This window comes from Tachypleus tridentatus, chromosome 1, assembly GCF_004210375.1.
Source record: "Tachypleus tridentatus isolate NWPU-2018 chromosome 1, ASM421037v1, whole genome shotgun sequence".
Taxonomy (NCBI): Eukaryota; Metazoa; Arthropoda; class Merostomata; order Xiphosura; family Limulidae; genus Tachypleus; species Tachypleus tridentatus.
This window is the reverse complement of record NC_134825.1, coordinates 76,879,349-76,893,511: the sequence shown is the minus strand read 5'-3', so window position 1 is coordinate 76,893,511 and position 14,163 is coordinate 76,879,349. Positions and strand designations below refer to the sequence as shown.

The 14,163-nt window shown below is 39.5% G+C and overlaps 1 protein-coding gene across 2 annotated transcripts in view; it reads left to right on the top strand.

Annotated features, from left to right (window-relative positions):
* Positions 1-1,759: 1,759 nt before the first annotated feature.
* The window catches only part of roh (reduction of Rh1), a 29,549-nt gene continuing 17,145 nt past the window's right edge, over positions 1,760-14,163 (top strand). The window contains exon 1 of one of the 2 annotated variants that reach the window (XM_076505640.1): positions 1,760-1,890. The gene's annotated coding sequence lies outside the window, so the exon portion shown is untranslated. The remainder of the gene's footprint in view (positions 1,891-14,163) is intronic. The other variant, XM_076505648.1, reaches the window with a different exon arrangement.

Genomic DNA, 14,163 nt, shown 5'->3' with positions numbered 1-14,163 from the left:
TGGAACACGTGGAATGCGAAAGTTGCACAGACTTCCAGCAAACGTAATTTTTTAAAAGTTTTGCGTTAGGAAATGCATGGCACGTCTGCTTATTACTTTGGAGACGTATCTAATAGCTAGAGGTGTATGAGACGCATAATATTTCCGCATATCACAGGCGTAATTAAGAAATGAGAGTAGGCAGTCTAAACTTCGAACTTTAAGCACGTGTACTTATGATCAAATAAAAATTATATGATTTTTATTTCATCCCTATCAATCTTAAACCAAAGTGTGTGTTTTTAACATCAGAAACGTACTTATGATCGTCTAGACTTTGAGTAACTATGAATTTGAATAAAAATGTTTAATTTTTAAAACTGAAGTATGTAGATTATTTGGTTTCAAAATGTTAAAAATTATTAATTTTTAGTCATATTTTTATTTGAAAAATAATATTTTAAAAACTAGGGGAATATAAAAAGTATTGAAAAGGGCTACTTATGATAGACGTTGGCACGATACCAGATTTATGTAAAACTTAATATAGATAATATTCACCCAAAAGTTAAATAAGCTTTCCATGTAAGTGTATTTTTATTTGTTTGATACCGATCTGGCATAATCTGGTGGTTAGGATATGAAGCTTAACTCGCAATCTAAGATTCGCGAGTTCGAATCCCTATTACACCGTATGTGCTTGCCCTTTCAGCTGTGGGTTTGTGTGGGCATTACAATGTAATGGGAAATCTGTCTATTGATAAAAGAGTAGCCCGAGGACTAGTTGTGGGTTGTGTTGACTAACTGCCTTCCATATAGCTTGTCACTATTAAATATAGGGACGACTAACGCACATAATCGGCATGTAACTTTGAGTGAAATTCAAGCAAAACCACACTCAAACTGTATGGTGCTAAAGACAAAGCCATGCAATGAGCTATCTGTACTGATTCTATAAAGGGTATGTCCAGTTTTTAGTGCTTTAAGCCTTCAGACTTACCTTTGTGTCCTATGGCGTAATAACAAAATATGGGCCTCTTATAACTGCAGTTACGATTCTGGCTGACTAGTATAATTAATTTGACAGAACTGAGCAACCTTTAGTTCAAACAAATTAAGTTATATGTATCTCACCCTGTCGACAATTCCCAGATTTCTCGGACCCTTTGGACCATTCTTTGGCTCATCATTCCACATTTGCGAGAAATGTGGGGATTTACGTACTGGCTGTGCCACTAGGAAGCATGTAAATGTAAACTTTACACACATATGTTATTATTTTATATAAGATGATTGTGTTCTTCGGTGAAAATATGTCGATTATCCAGAAAAAATGTGAAGAAGTGGCACGATTAAAAATTGGTCTATATTTCTTTTTCTTTTTAAATAAAATATAGATAACTAATTGCTTAAACTAATAGCTTAAATAAGTAAGATGTGAAAGCGATTTCGCATTTATGATTACAAGAAAAAAAGTCGCTTTGTGGTCAAACATGGAAGAATTTTTACTTTTGATTGATTCAGTTTTATTAATTCACAAGTATAAAAGGCTTTTAACGGTCAACAGCTCGAAATACGAATTTGGTAAGGGCGAAAGCCAGAAATATGGATCTGATAATATACTTTTAATTAACAAATCGAATTAGTTTAGTTTGATTTATATTGTTGTTTATCGGTGATTCTGATTTTCTTGTGCCATTTCTTGGCTCTCCTGCTCAGATGTCAGAATTCTATCAATTTTTTGTAATATATAATATAGCTTTTTGAAGCTAAACCATGTATTCTTGGTTGTATTTGTTGTCACGAGTGGCGCTTTCTGTCCCTTGCGTGTGTGCTCGTCTTGGGTTTTTCTAGGTAAGGTCAAGTAGTTGTAATATACGGACGTAAAACTTACATTTGGATTTGAAGATTGTAAGTTCAACTTGAAGTTTATATAATTATTTTTGTACGCATGTATCAAATAATTATCAATACCTCGTGAAGTGAGGTTAATGTTATTAGAGTTTAAAGTGTTTTAGTTTTGTGGTTATACAGATAAGTTTTGTAATTTTATAAAAATAATTTGTAGTAGTGGTACTAGTTGTAATAATTACTAAAGTAATACATACTATATCACATAGTAATTGTATTAGTACTATTACTAGCATTTTGTAACTGAATTCTAAAGTTCACAAATTTTAGGCTTTTGGCTGTTATTAATACTAATATATTAATAAAAGTAGTATTGTAAGTTTTATATAATAACATTAATACAGCAATTCTCAAAGTTCATGTACTTACACAAATACTAGTATTAGTATTAAGCCATTACTGCTACTGGAACTCTTTAAAATGCATACATGGACTCTTCTTCGATTTTTTTGTTATTTTTCCATTTGGATTAAAGGTGGGATATAAAGGTTACTAGTACTACTAGCTTATAGGTGTCATAAAAATAAAATGTAAGGCTTTTTCATGTAGAAATGTGGCAGTAAATTTTTCATGGCCTTGGTATTACATAATTCTCCCCACTTCAAAAATGTATACTTCTTTACAATAAACTGGAATATCTTTTTTTTAAATAAAAACTTTAGGCTATAAAGAACTTTCCATTTAAATATCTAATGCTACTTTCTAAATTCTATATTGGATAAAAGATTCCTATCATATAACCCTATAAGATTTTTTTTGTTGTTTGTGAAGAAAGTTATTAAAACTACTATTCTCACCATTTGTCTGAAGTTATTTCAACTTCACACCAGGCTTTAAAGTATTGACAACATTTAAAAGTAATTTATTTTACTTAAATTCTGCTTGTAACATATCTATGTGTTCTTATGAAAAATTTAAGTTATTCTAATTAATTGTAGTTTTTATAAAAATATGGTGTTAGGTCTATTATAATTTTAAATACTACATTTATATCTAGCTCCTTATGAAATTTTAAGAAATAGAAGTGTTTATAATAATGACATTCCAGTCACATCATAGTTGTCATATTCATTGCTGACAAAGTGTTTTGCTTAATTGAGAACTCTCTAGAATCCCTAGGAGATGAGAAACACAGCAGTGGTCAGAAAAATTTATGTAAGCCATTTATTTTGAAAAAAAATAACTATGTTCTTATTTCTTAGAATTATACAATCTTCAATGTCTTAAAAATCTTTCAGTATATATAGATTGTAATGTTTATAAATATAATAGACCTAACAGAAATATTTGTTTTATGAAAAGTATGAGTAAATTCATGCTTTGCCAGTTAGACATTTGCATCATAAGCTATTTTAACCTAGTGGTCAGTGTCGAGCACGTTTCTTTAAAAAAGTACTGTACACAACTTTTAAAAATTTCCCCAAGCACTTGTTGTGATCAATTTTGTATGTATACACAAACATGTATATTTACTATTCTAGAGCTATTGTAATAAGTTGAATAATAAATCCAATATGGCACTTACCTCCTCTCACAACATTAGCTATTCCCATTCAGTGCTACCCTCTATATGCATGTTACAAACTTCTGCTTCCACCTATTGAAATGGCAAGATCCAAACATGTTTCATGCAACTAATCGTGTTGCATCTTCATCAATAGGAGCATGACATGCTCACATGACACTTGTGACTTCATCTACAGTCCTCTACTGAACTATTACTTCTTGTTTAGCAGTGTTTGTGTTTGGATATGCTCTTATGTGTACTTGAAAGGTCATGTTGAACTTTTTTCTCACAGTGTGGTTATTTTTCAATGCAATTTGTTTTCATTCAGTTCATTTCCTATATTAGTATTTATCAGTTAATTCTAGTTGCTTTATTTCTGCATTCAACTTTGATGAAATTTTGCTGTGCAATGAATTCTGAAGTTAGCATTACTGCTTTGATGGTTATTACACAAGTGACTAGTGTGTTTGCTCAGGCTTCAGGTGTGAGCAATGCAACTATGGATTTATCTGCTTTAATACATCGAGAGATTGGGAGATATCACCTATGCTCTTCATGAGATGGTGAGTCTGGGCATGTTGATGAGGACTTTGATCATCTTTTTTCCTGCATTCAGAGGTTTTAGTTCCTTCCCATTCCCAACTTGTAGGGTCTTATAGGCATAATTTGGTATTTATGGATTCTGTGTCTTGGTATTTTGATGTTTTATCCCTTTCATCTATTTCTCATTCTTTCTTATTGCTGGAACTATCTTCCTAACCTTTTTGCACCCTTCCCCCAATATTCTGAGTCATGCTTGTCAGTTTGTCTCACAATTAAATGAGGGGATGACCATGCCTCACTCTCCAAGAACTTCTGATCAATTTGTTCTTTCTTATTATATAGAATGTCCATTTTTAGCTCAGTAGTTGTTACGTTCCTATTTGAGGTGCAGCTCCCAAATCAAATGTCAGCCTTACCTACACCAAATATTCTCACCTGTGTCTTATCCTTATCAACCTCTTATGATATCTTTTTCAATATACCTCTTATCTGAGGATCTCCACAGAAATCCTGAGGGGTTTCCTGTAGTTACCTTTGCTCTTTTCTCCTCCCCTTTAGCCCTCATATTGTCTTTGACTATGTTGTTGCTTGCATGGATTTTTTATTGCTGGGACATTATAGGTTGTAATGCCATATTGACTTGAATCTGTTTACTCTCAATATATCTTGGGGATTTACCTATAGCCCTGTTTCTGAGAAGTTACATCTTTGATACTATCCCCAAAACTATTGAGCCTTCAATGACCAACAATCCACCCTTATGAATATTGTAACCCATTTGTCTCGGTCAGATCCTCATATACCTACAATTCCTGTTTCTCATCTTTCACCTTCCTGGCCATTACCTGTTGCTTCTACTCAGGATACTTCTTGTTGCTGATAGTGCTAGTGATTTCCTAGTGGATTTGGGTCCAGTGAGGGTTCAGTTCAAATGGCTTCATTACTGGTGACCCTTTATCAAAGATTAATGGGTGTTTCAGACTGTATCAGAAAAATTCATTGTTCAGTTTCTTTCTCACTTCTTGTTTCTACTTTACTGATTTCCTTCTCTCTTCCTCTAGATTCTGTGCCCATATGAGACCTCTTCAGTGAGAGGATCATAAAAGATAGAACCTTGTTTGGAATCCTCTTTCTGCCCACATTTCCCTTCCTTCTTCCCCTGCAAGACTATCCGGCATTGGTGGCATCCCCCCTTCCCCCTGCATCTGGATCTACATCTTTTCATGGAATTATCCCATTAGGGATACTGGGCATGTCTGTTCGTCTATGAATGAAAGCACATTTCATATCAATGTTGCATCAATTTCTTCTAGTCACTTGACATTCTTTGGTGATTATTCATTTGGATAATTTTATGGTGATAGCACATTTCAGCCACCAAAAGGACCATTTGGTTCAGAGATCTGTTTTCAGATGTTGGATCTATTAATACTTGGCTGAACCCCTTGGTATAGATTCCTGTACGTGGTGAGGGGACCTCCCATGGAAGGTTCTGTTCTTTCAGTTTACCTCCTCTGGGATATAAACATCCACTCATGTTTGCTGTGCATGGAGACCTGTGGAAGGGAGGAGAGGATCCTGGTGGTTGAGGGGTCCAACCCTAACACACCACTTTGGCCTTGAGTTCCTGAAGACAGGCAGCCTTTGGGTGGCCCCTCTTGGGTCAATCAGTTGGTCCACTTGGGCTAGGGTCAACCAAGTACCAGTGTTAGAAGTTCTCAAAAGGTGTTGTGGACATTGTGTCTGATGCTGGTGTTTGCTCACAAAACCCTGATGTTGCTGCACTGTCCTTGCTTGACATTGTAGTGCATCCCCTTGTAGGGCAACATGGTGGGTGGGGTCAGTGGGCACTGAAATTTCCTTTTTTTCTATTCCTCCAAATGAAAATTTAAATAAAATAGTGAAAAAACAGTCAATAGGTAAACAACCACATCTTGAAGTTTCTGAGCAGCAATCTTCAACATCTGTACCACCTGTTGTACCTCATTTTCTTATCTCACATTCTCTTTCAGAGAACCTTTAGAGCAAATGTCCCCTTTTTTATTCAGAAGGGACTGGATGGACTTGCTGGTTCTCCAAAGTTAGTAAAGAAGCTTTGATCTGGAGACATATTGGTGGAAACATCCACATCTCAACATAGTGAACTCCTCTTGAATTCAAATGTAATTGGGGATATACCTATTTAGGTTACACCTTATGCTACTTTGAATTCTTCACGAGGAGTTATTGTTGAGGGGGATTTGAAGAACATCCCTGAGTCAGTGATTCTCACTGGTTTCTCCACTCAAGGAGTTTCTGCAGTGAGGCGCATCTCCACTCGCAAAGATGGAGTTACACTGCCAACAAATACCCTCGTTTTGACATTTACTTCATCACGTGCACTTGCCACCATCAAGGGAGGTTATCTAATTTGCAGGGTATGGCCGTACATTTCAAACCCTCTTCGATGTTTCCAATGTCAGAGGTTTGGTCACTCAGAGACATCATGTCGTGGTTCCCTGACATGTGCTCGTTGTGGTAGCAAGGGCCATGATGCCTATGAGTGTGAAACGGACCCTCATTGTGTCAATTGCAATGGCTCTCACCCATCCTACTTTTGTTCTTACCCTAAATGGTTGGAAGAAAAAGAGGTGCAGCTTTTGAAAACGATTCATAACATTACTTATCCTAAGGCTCGAAAATTGCTTTCCACCACTTCCTCTCGGATGTATGCTGCTGCACTTCGTTCCACAACTACAGTGGGAGTGCAGACAGATCTCTCTGTGCCTTCAAGAGAATTGTTCTAAAAAAAAATTGAAAAATCTCTTGACCTCCATGGTTAAAAAAGTTGATGAATCAACTTCTACACTCATCTCTGTCCCTTCCATACATTCCAACAAACCCCAAGATCCACATTCTTTGGTTCCAGGTACAGGCATTTCTTTGGATACATCTTCTCCCACCCCAAGATGCAAAACTATCATTCGTTCAATCCTCAGTCACTGGAATTCCCTTCCAACAATAAAGACCTGCCCAATTGACCCAGGGAGGTTGATAGACCTTCCTTGAATAAGGACACTAAGGAAAAAAGGTGTGGTCATAAACAGAAGGGTTCTCCAGCCAATTTGCCTACACGTCATTAAAAATGGGGACCTTTATACAATGGAACTGTCGAGGTTTATGTTCCAGTCTGGATGACATCAAAACACTGATTGCTTTCTACAATCCTGTATGTCTTTCCTTGCAGGAAACATTTCTGAAACCTGCTGATACAGTCACCTTTCAGCAATTTCTTTGTACAGAGATGACAGGTCGTGTGATGGACAAGTGCATGGAGGGGTGGTACTATTGGCTGATCAGCATGTGCCCACCCTGTCTTTGTCACTCAACACACTTTTGGAGGCTGTAGCGATCCATGTTTCTGTAGGTCATACCATCACTGTTTCTCTCCACCTGTCACCTGGAGAGATATATGATCAATCAGACCTTGATGCTCTCATTGAACAGTTGCTGTCTCTATTTTTAATCTTGGGGGACTTTAATGGACATCATTACCTCTGGGGAAGTGCTGATATTGATAGTAGGGGTTGCACTGTAGACCATATGCTCTCTGATCATAACCTTTCAATACTGGTTCTTCTACTTGTTTCCATGCACCTAGTCAGTTCTTTACTGCTATTGATCTCTCAGTTTGCTCCCCTTCATTATTCTTCCATTTTTCATAGAGGGTTGACAATAATCCATGAGTCAGTGATCATTTTCCTATAATTTTGAGAGAGACAGGCCGTGGTCGATGCCACCTGACCCGCATACTCCAGTGGAAGCTGGATCAGGCAGACTGGCCCACTTTCACTGCTTTCACAGAACTTGATCCTGCCATTGTCTGTCAACCATCAATAGACGACTGTGTGGTAGCAGTAACTGACTGTATTATACAAGAAGCTGCTCAATGTATTCCTAAAACCTCGACACATTTTCAACTATATCCTCGCCATGATGGAATCCTGCCTGCTGCATGGCTCAAAAATGGGCCTGGGATACTTTCCTTAAATATCCCACACTTTCAAACCACATCCCTTTCCAGCGGCCCTGTGCACATGCTCGGTGGATAAGATGTCAAAGCCAGAAGGAATCTTGGATTAAGTTCACAACTGGCATAACTTCTACCACCAGATCCAAAGTCATATGAGACAAGATTTGAAAGGTCAGTGGGCAATATAATTTTGTCTCCCTCTCAGTCTTGCTCTCTGGCCAGGAAGTAGCTGATATCCAGAGCATTGCCGAAACTCTGGGTGAAAGCTTTTGCCAGGTATCTAGCACTTCTGCTTCTTCCTTTACCTTCTTAGCCATCAAGACTTGGGCATAGCAATCACCTCTTTCCTTTCAAACTGATTGTCTCTATGACTTCGACTCTGCACTGGGGTTTTCTGCACTTCCTCAGTTCAGAGCTTATACATAGTCTCATGAACCTTCTTTGCACCTTTGCTGTTTGCAACTGTCTTTACTATATGCTTTGAAACTTCATTCCTTATCAGAGCATCGCACGTGGGGTTGTGTTTTCCTTCCTTTGTGGGCCATACTTTTTTTAGAACAGATGATCTGCCATTGCTTCTTTTGGCCTTTGTATCCAGTTGCAGTTGAATGAATTGAGTCTGTCCTTGGGTAACATTGCAATATCCACTGCTCATCTCATTCCACCATGGCTTATTACAGGCCCTGAATGTGACCTTTCTTTAAGTCATCTGAGAAAAGCAGATACTCCTGATTGGAAGTACCTTCTTTTATTTATTGAACGTCTTTCGAACACTCTTTCCATTCCAATTTATACGGATGGTTCAAACTCGGGTGACTCTGTGGGCTCTGCCATGGTTTGTTGCAGTTTGGTGGTTGTGCGCAGAATATCCTCTGCAGCTTCTGTGTTCACTGCTGAACTGTACGCCATTTCTCTTGCCCTGGATCACGTGGAAACTAAGCAGTACTCTAACTGCACAATTTATACTGACTCACTTAGTTCTCTACTGGGCCTAGAGTTGCTTCACATTGGTTCACACCCTGTTCTTGCTGATATTCAAAACCGACTGGCCCATTTCTCTTTGACATCTTCTATCCAGTTATCAGGCCACGTTGGTATTTTCAGGAACTAGCTTGCAGACACCACACTGCGGTTAAATCTATCTGCTGTGGCACTATCACTACTGTGTCTATTCCATACATGGCCTATGGTCCTGTATTCAAGGCTCAGCTCCGTGCCAGCTGGCAGTTGACTTGGAGTGAGCAATGCGAAAACAAGCTTTTCTAAATAAAACCCTGTATTGGACTTTGGCCGTCTTGCTTCCATAAGGATCGGAAGGAGGAAGTTTTTTCTAACTAGAATATGCATTGGTCACAGTTTCTTAACTCATCGTTTTCTTTTATCCAGAACTGATGCACCAGTGTGTAGCCTGTGTAACAATCAGATCTCAATAAGCCACATTTTACTTTCTTGCCGTTGTTACGACTCTCAACAACAGCACCATTTTAAACATGTTCTGTTTCAAGGTTTATCCATAATGTTATACATTTTTATTGGTGGTGGTGACATTGTCCACCTTGATAAAGTTTTTAGTTTTTTAAAGGCTATTAATCTTTTTAATGTCATTTAAGTTTTTTAATGTATACATTAAACCTTTTTTAATGTGGTTTCCTTTTAAGAATTAGTCTCTTTAGTTTGATTTGAAATTAGAAAATGGCCGTAACATTAAACAACACAACACCAGGACTGGAAACGCCAACTTCAGGTGACTAATGCTGCAGTTTGAATGATCCATTAGTCATCCTGGCGAGTTATTAAAATTTTGCTACACGTCTTTTAAAACTTTACTTTTTGAAAATGGCCATAATGACACACAACTTGGAACCAGGACTGGAAAGGCAAACTTCATGTGACTGACGGTGGTTCTTGTACCTACCTGTTAGTCTTCCTGGCAGGTTATGATAATTACCATTATGCTACAGAAAGTCCTTTACAACTTCTCTTACTGTAGTTTCTCAATGTTGTAGACTAGATGTCAACATTGGTTTTATGCCTTTTTTTTAACTGTTTTGTTTTACCTTCATTTCCTCTTATGAATTTTACTACATTTACTTTACTTTTACCTTTTTACTGGTTGTTTGGTGCAGAATGCCATAAAACATTAAATCAACCAATCAACCAACTTGGCTGAATGCATAACATTTACTATATTGCATGTCATGCGAGATGTTTCAATCTGGTCACAGATCGTCTTTGACACCCTGACTGGACTTATACCACAGAGTAGACGTTATATCTACTCATTTTGAGGGATCTTTTCCATCAGTGGCATTCTTCCCACAAGAATGCTTTTGTTATTGGCCTTAGTACTAAGTTGTATCTCTTTTGGTTGCTTGTACTTTATCAACAGGTTCTGGCAGTCAATGCCTTCAGCTGAGATTATTCACAGAACTATCTTTGTGTGTATTAAATCATCTAGTTACTTGATCAGGTGATTTCTCTTGTCCACTCCACTTTTTGTCAAGTCCTTCTGATTGCTACCCATTGGCCAGCTCAGTCTTGGTTACAAAGGTATCATTCCCCCCTTCCCTATCCCTCTTTCACTTTTTCCTTTCCTTTCTTTGTCAACTTCAGTCACATGCCTTACATCTCAACCTTTATATTCTGTATCTTTATGCTTGGTTTTTGTTAAGTCCTTGGCAAGATGATTTGGTTTCACACACCAATTTTTTTTAAGCTAATCCCATCCTCCTTAAAGGTGTATCAATACAAGTAGAAGGTATTCCATAGTTGGTCTTCCAGTTGAAAAGCTTATGTCTTGTGTGGCAGAATACTCACCTGGATCTTTGACTGTAGGTCTTTGGTTTTCTCACTTTTCAGAAATCAGGCATCCTTATCCCATTCCTTTCATTTATCATGATACAGTAGCATTTTTTTTTTATATCTCCTGTTTTTATAATGCTCATGTTTTACTTCTAGATACATCCCCTTCCCAGGTGTCCTGGCTCTCCAGACTGGGACATTAATGTAGTCCTACATTTCCTTACTTTACCTCTGTTCGATCAACTTATTCATGTTTTGTTTCATCTTTCCCTTAAAACATATTTCCTAGTTCTCTTAGCCTGTGGCCCCTCGGTGTGGATTCCTGTACGTGGTGAGGGGACCTCCCAGGGAAGGTTCTGTTCTATCTGGTTACCTTCTCTGGGATCTAAACATCCACCCACGTGTTTGCCGTGCGTGGCGACCCGTGAAGGGGAGGAGAGGATCCTGGTGGTTGAGGGGTCCAACCCTAACACACCACTTTGGCCTCGAATTCCTGTAGACGGGCGGCCTTTGGGTGGCCCCCCTTGAGTCAATCGGCTGGTCCACTTGGGCTAGAGTCAACCAAGTACCAGTGTTGGAAGTTCTCAACGGGTATTGTGGACATTGTGCCTGATGCTGGTGTTTGGGTATAGTGCTCACGAAACCCTGGCGTTGCTGCATTGTCCTTGCGTGACTTTGTAGTGCGTCCCTTTGTAGGGCTCCATGGTGGGTTGGGTCAGTGGGTACCGAAATTTTTTTCCTTTTTCCTATGGATCCTCTAAAAAATTTAAATAAAATTGTAAAAAAACAGTCAATGGGTAGCGACCACGCCTTGAATACTCAGAACAGCAATCTTCAACATCAGTAACACACGCACCTCATTTTCTTATATTACATTCTCTTTCGGAAAAACCTTTAGGGCAAATGTTCCCTTTTTTTATTCAAAAGGGACTAGAGGGACTTGCTGGCTCTCCAAAATCAGTAAAGAAACTTGGATCTGGTGACATATTGGTTGAAACATCCACATCCCAACACAGTGAACTCCTCTTGAATTCAAAGGCAATTGGGGATATACCTATTGAGGTTACACCCCATGCTACCTTGAATTCTTTACGAGGAGTTATTGTTGAAAGGGATTTGAAGAACGTTCTCGAGCCAGAGATTCTCGCTGGTCTCTCCACTCAAGGAGTTTCTGCAGTGAGGCGCATCTCCACTCACAAAGATGGAATTACACTGCCAACAAATACCCTCGTTTTAACATTTACTTCACCACGTGCACCTGCCACCATCAAGGCAGGTTATCTCATTTGCAGGGTTCGCCATACATACCAAACCCTCTTCGATGTTTCCAATGTCAGAGATTCGCCACTCAAAGACATCCTGTCGTGGTTCCCTGACATGTGCTCGCTGTGGAGGCAAGGACCACGATGCCTATGACTGTGACATGAACCCACATTGCGTAAACTGCAATGGTTCTCACCCTCTTACTTTCATTCTTGCCCAAAATGGTTGGAGGAAAAGAGGTGCAGCGCTTGAAAACGACACATAACATTAGTTATCCTGAGGCTCGAAATTGCTGTCCACAACTCCATCTCGACATATGCTGCTGCACTTCATTCCACAACTACAGTGGGAGTGCAGACAGATCTCTGTGCCTCCAAGAGAATCGTTTTCAAAACAAATGAAAAGCCTTTTGACCTCCGTGGTTAAAACGGTTGATGAATCGACTTCCACACCCATCTCTGTTCCTCCCATACCTTCCAACAAACCTCAAGATCCACGTTCCTTCAGTTTCAAATACAGGCATTTCTTCTGATACATCTTTTCTCCCTCCACAAGAGACAAAACAATTATTCGCTCAAGGCCCTCAGTCACTGGATTCCCTTCCAATAACAAAACCTGCCCACCCAACCCAGAGCAGGATCCATGGAGGTTGATAGACCTCCTCCGACTAAAGACAGTAAAGAAAAAAAGACGTGGTCGTAAACCGGGGGTTCTCCAGCCACTTCACCTACCCGTTCTTAAAAATGGCCACCTTGATACAATGGAACTGTCGAGGTTTACATTCTAATCTGGATGATATCAAAACGCTGATTGCTTCCTACCATCCTGTTTGTCTTTCTTTACAAGAAACATTTCTCAAAACTGCTGATACTGTCTCCATTCGGCAGTTTTCTCTGTACAGAAATGACAGGTTGTGTGATGGTCGAGTACATGGAGGGGTGGCACTGTTGGTTGATCAACACGTGCCCACCCTGTCTTTGTCACTCAACACACCCTTGGAGGCTGTAGCCATCCGTGTTTTCTTGGGTCATACCATCACTGTTTGTTCTCTGTACCTGTCCCCTGGAAACACATATGATCAATCAGATCTTAATGCTCTCGTTGAACAATTGCCATCTCCATTTCTAATCCTAGGGGATTTTAATGGACATCATCCCCTCTGGGGAAGTGCTATTATTGATGGGAGGGGCTGATCTGTAGAGCGCATGCTCTCTGATCACAATCTTTCTCTTTTCAGTACTGGTTCTTCCACTTACTTTCATGCACCTAGTCAGTCCTTTACTGCTATTGATCTCTCAGTTTGCTCCCCTTCATTATTCTCCCATTTTTCATGGATGGTTGACAGTAATCCACTAGGCAGTGATCATTTTTCGATCCTTTTGAGAGAGACTGGCCGTGGTCGTTGCCACCCTACCCGCGTGTCCCGGTGGAAGCTGGATCAGGCAGACTGGTCCACTTTCACTGCTCTCGCAGAACTTGATCCTGCCATCGTAAATCTGCCATCGATAGACGACTGTGTAGCAGCGGTAACTGACTGTATTACACATGCAGCTGCTCAGTGTATTCCTAACACCTCGACACGTTTTCCACAATATCCTCGTCCGTGGTGGAATCCTGCTTGCCACTTAGCACGGAAGGCTCAAAAGCGGGCCTGGGATACTTTTCGTAGATATCCCACACTTTCAAACCGGGTTGCTTTCCAACGGGCCCGTGCACATGCTAGGTGGGTAAGACGTCACAGCCAGAAGGAATCTTGGATTAAGTTCACAACCAGTATATCTTCTACCACCAGTTCCAAGATCATATGGGACAGGATTCGAAAGGTTAATGGACACTACAATTCTATCCCCTTCTCGATCTTACTCTCTGATGGTCAGGAGGTGACTGATGTTTGGAACATCGCTAACACTCTAGGTGAAAGCTTTTGCTGGGTATCTAGCACTTCTGCTTGTTCCTCCACCTTCCTGGCCATCAAGACTGGGGCAGAGCGATCACCTCTTTCCTTCGAACTGACTGTTTTTTTACTATAATTGTCCCTTTACCCTGGTGGAACTAAAAATGGCCCTTCATCGGTCTGCCAGTATGTCTGTTGGACCTGATGATATTCATTATGACATGCTGCACCATCTATCTCCTGCTTCTCTTG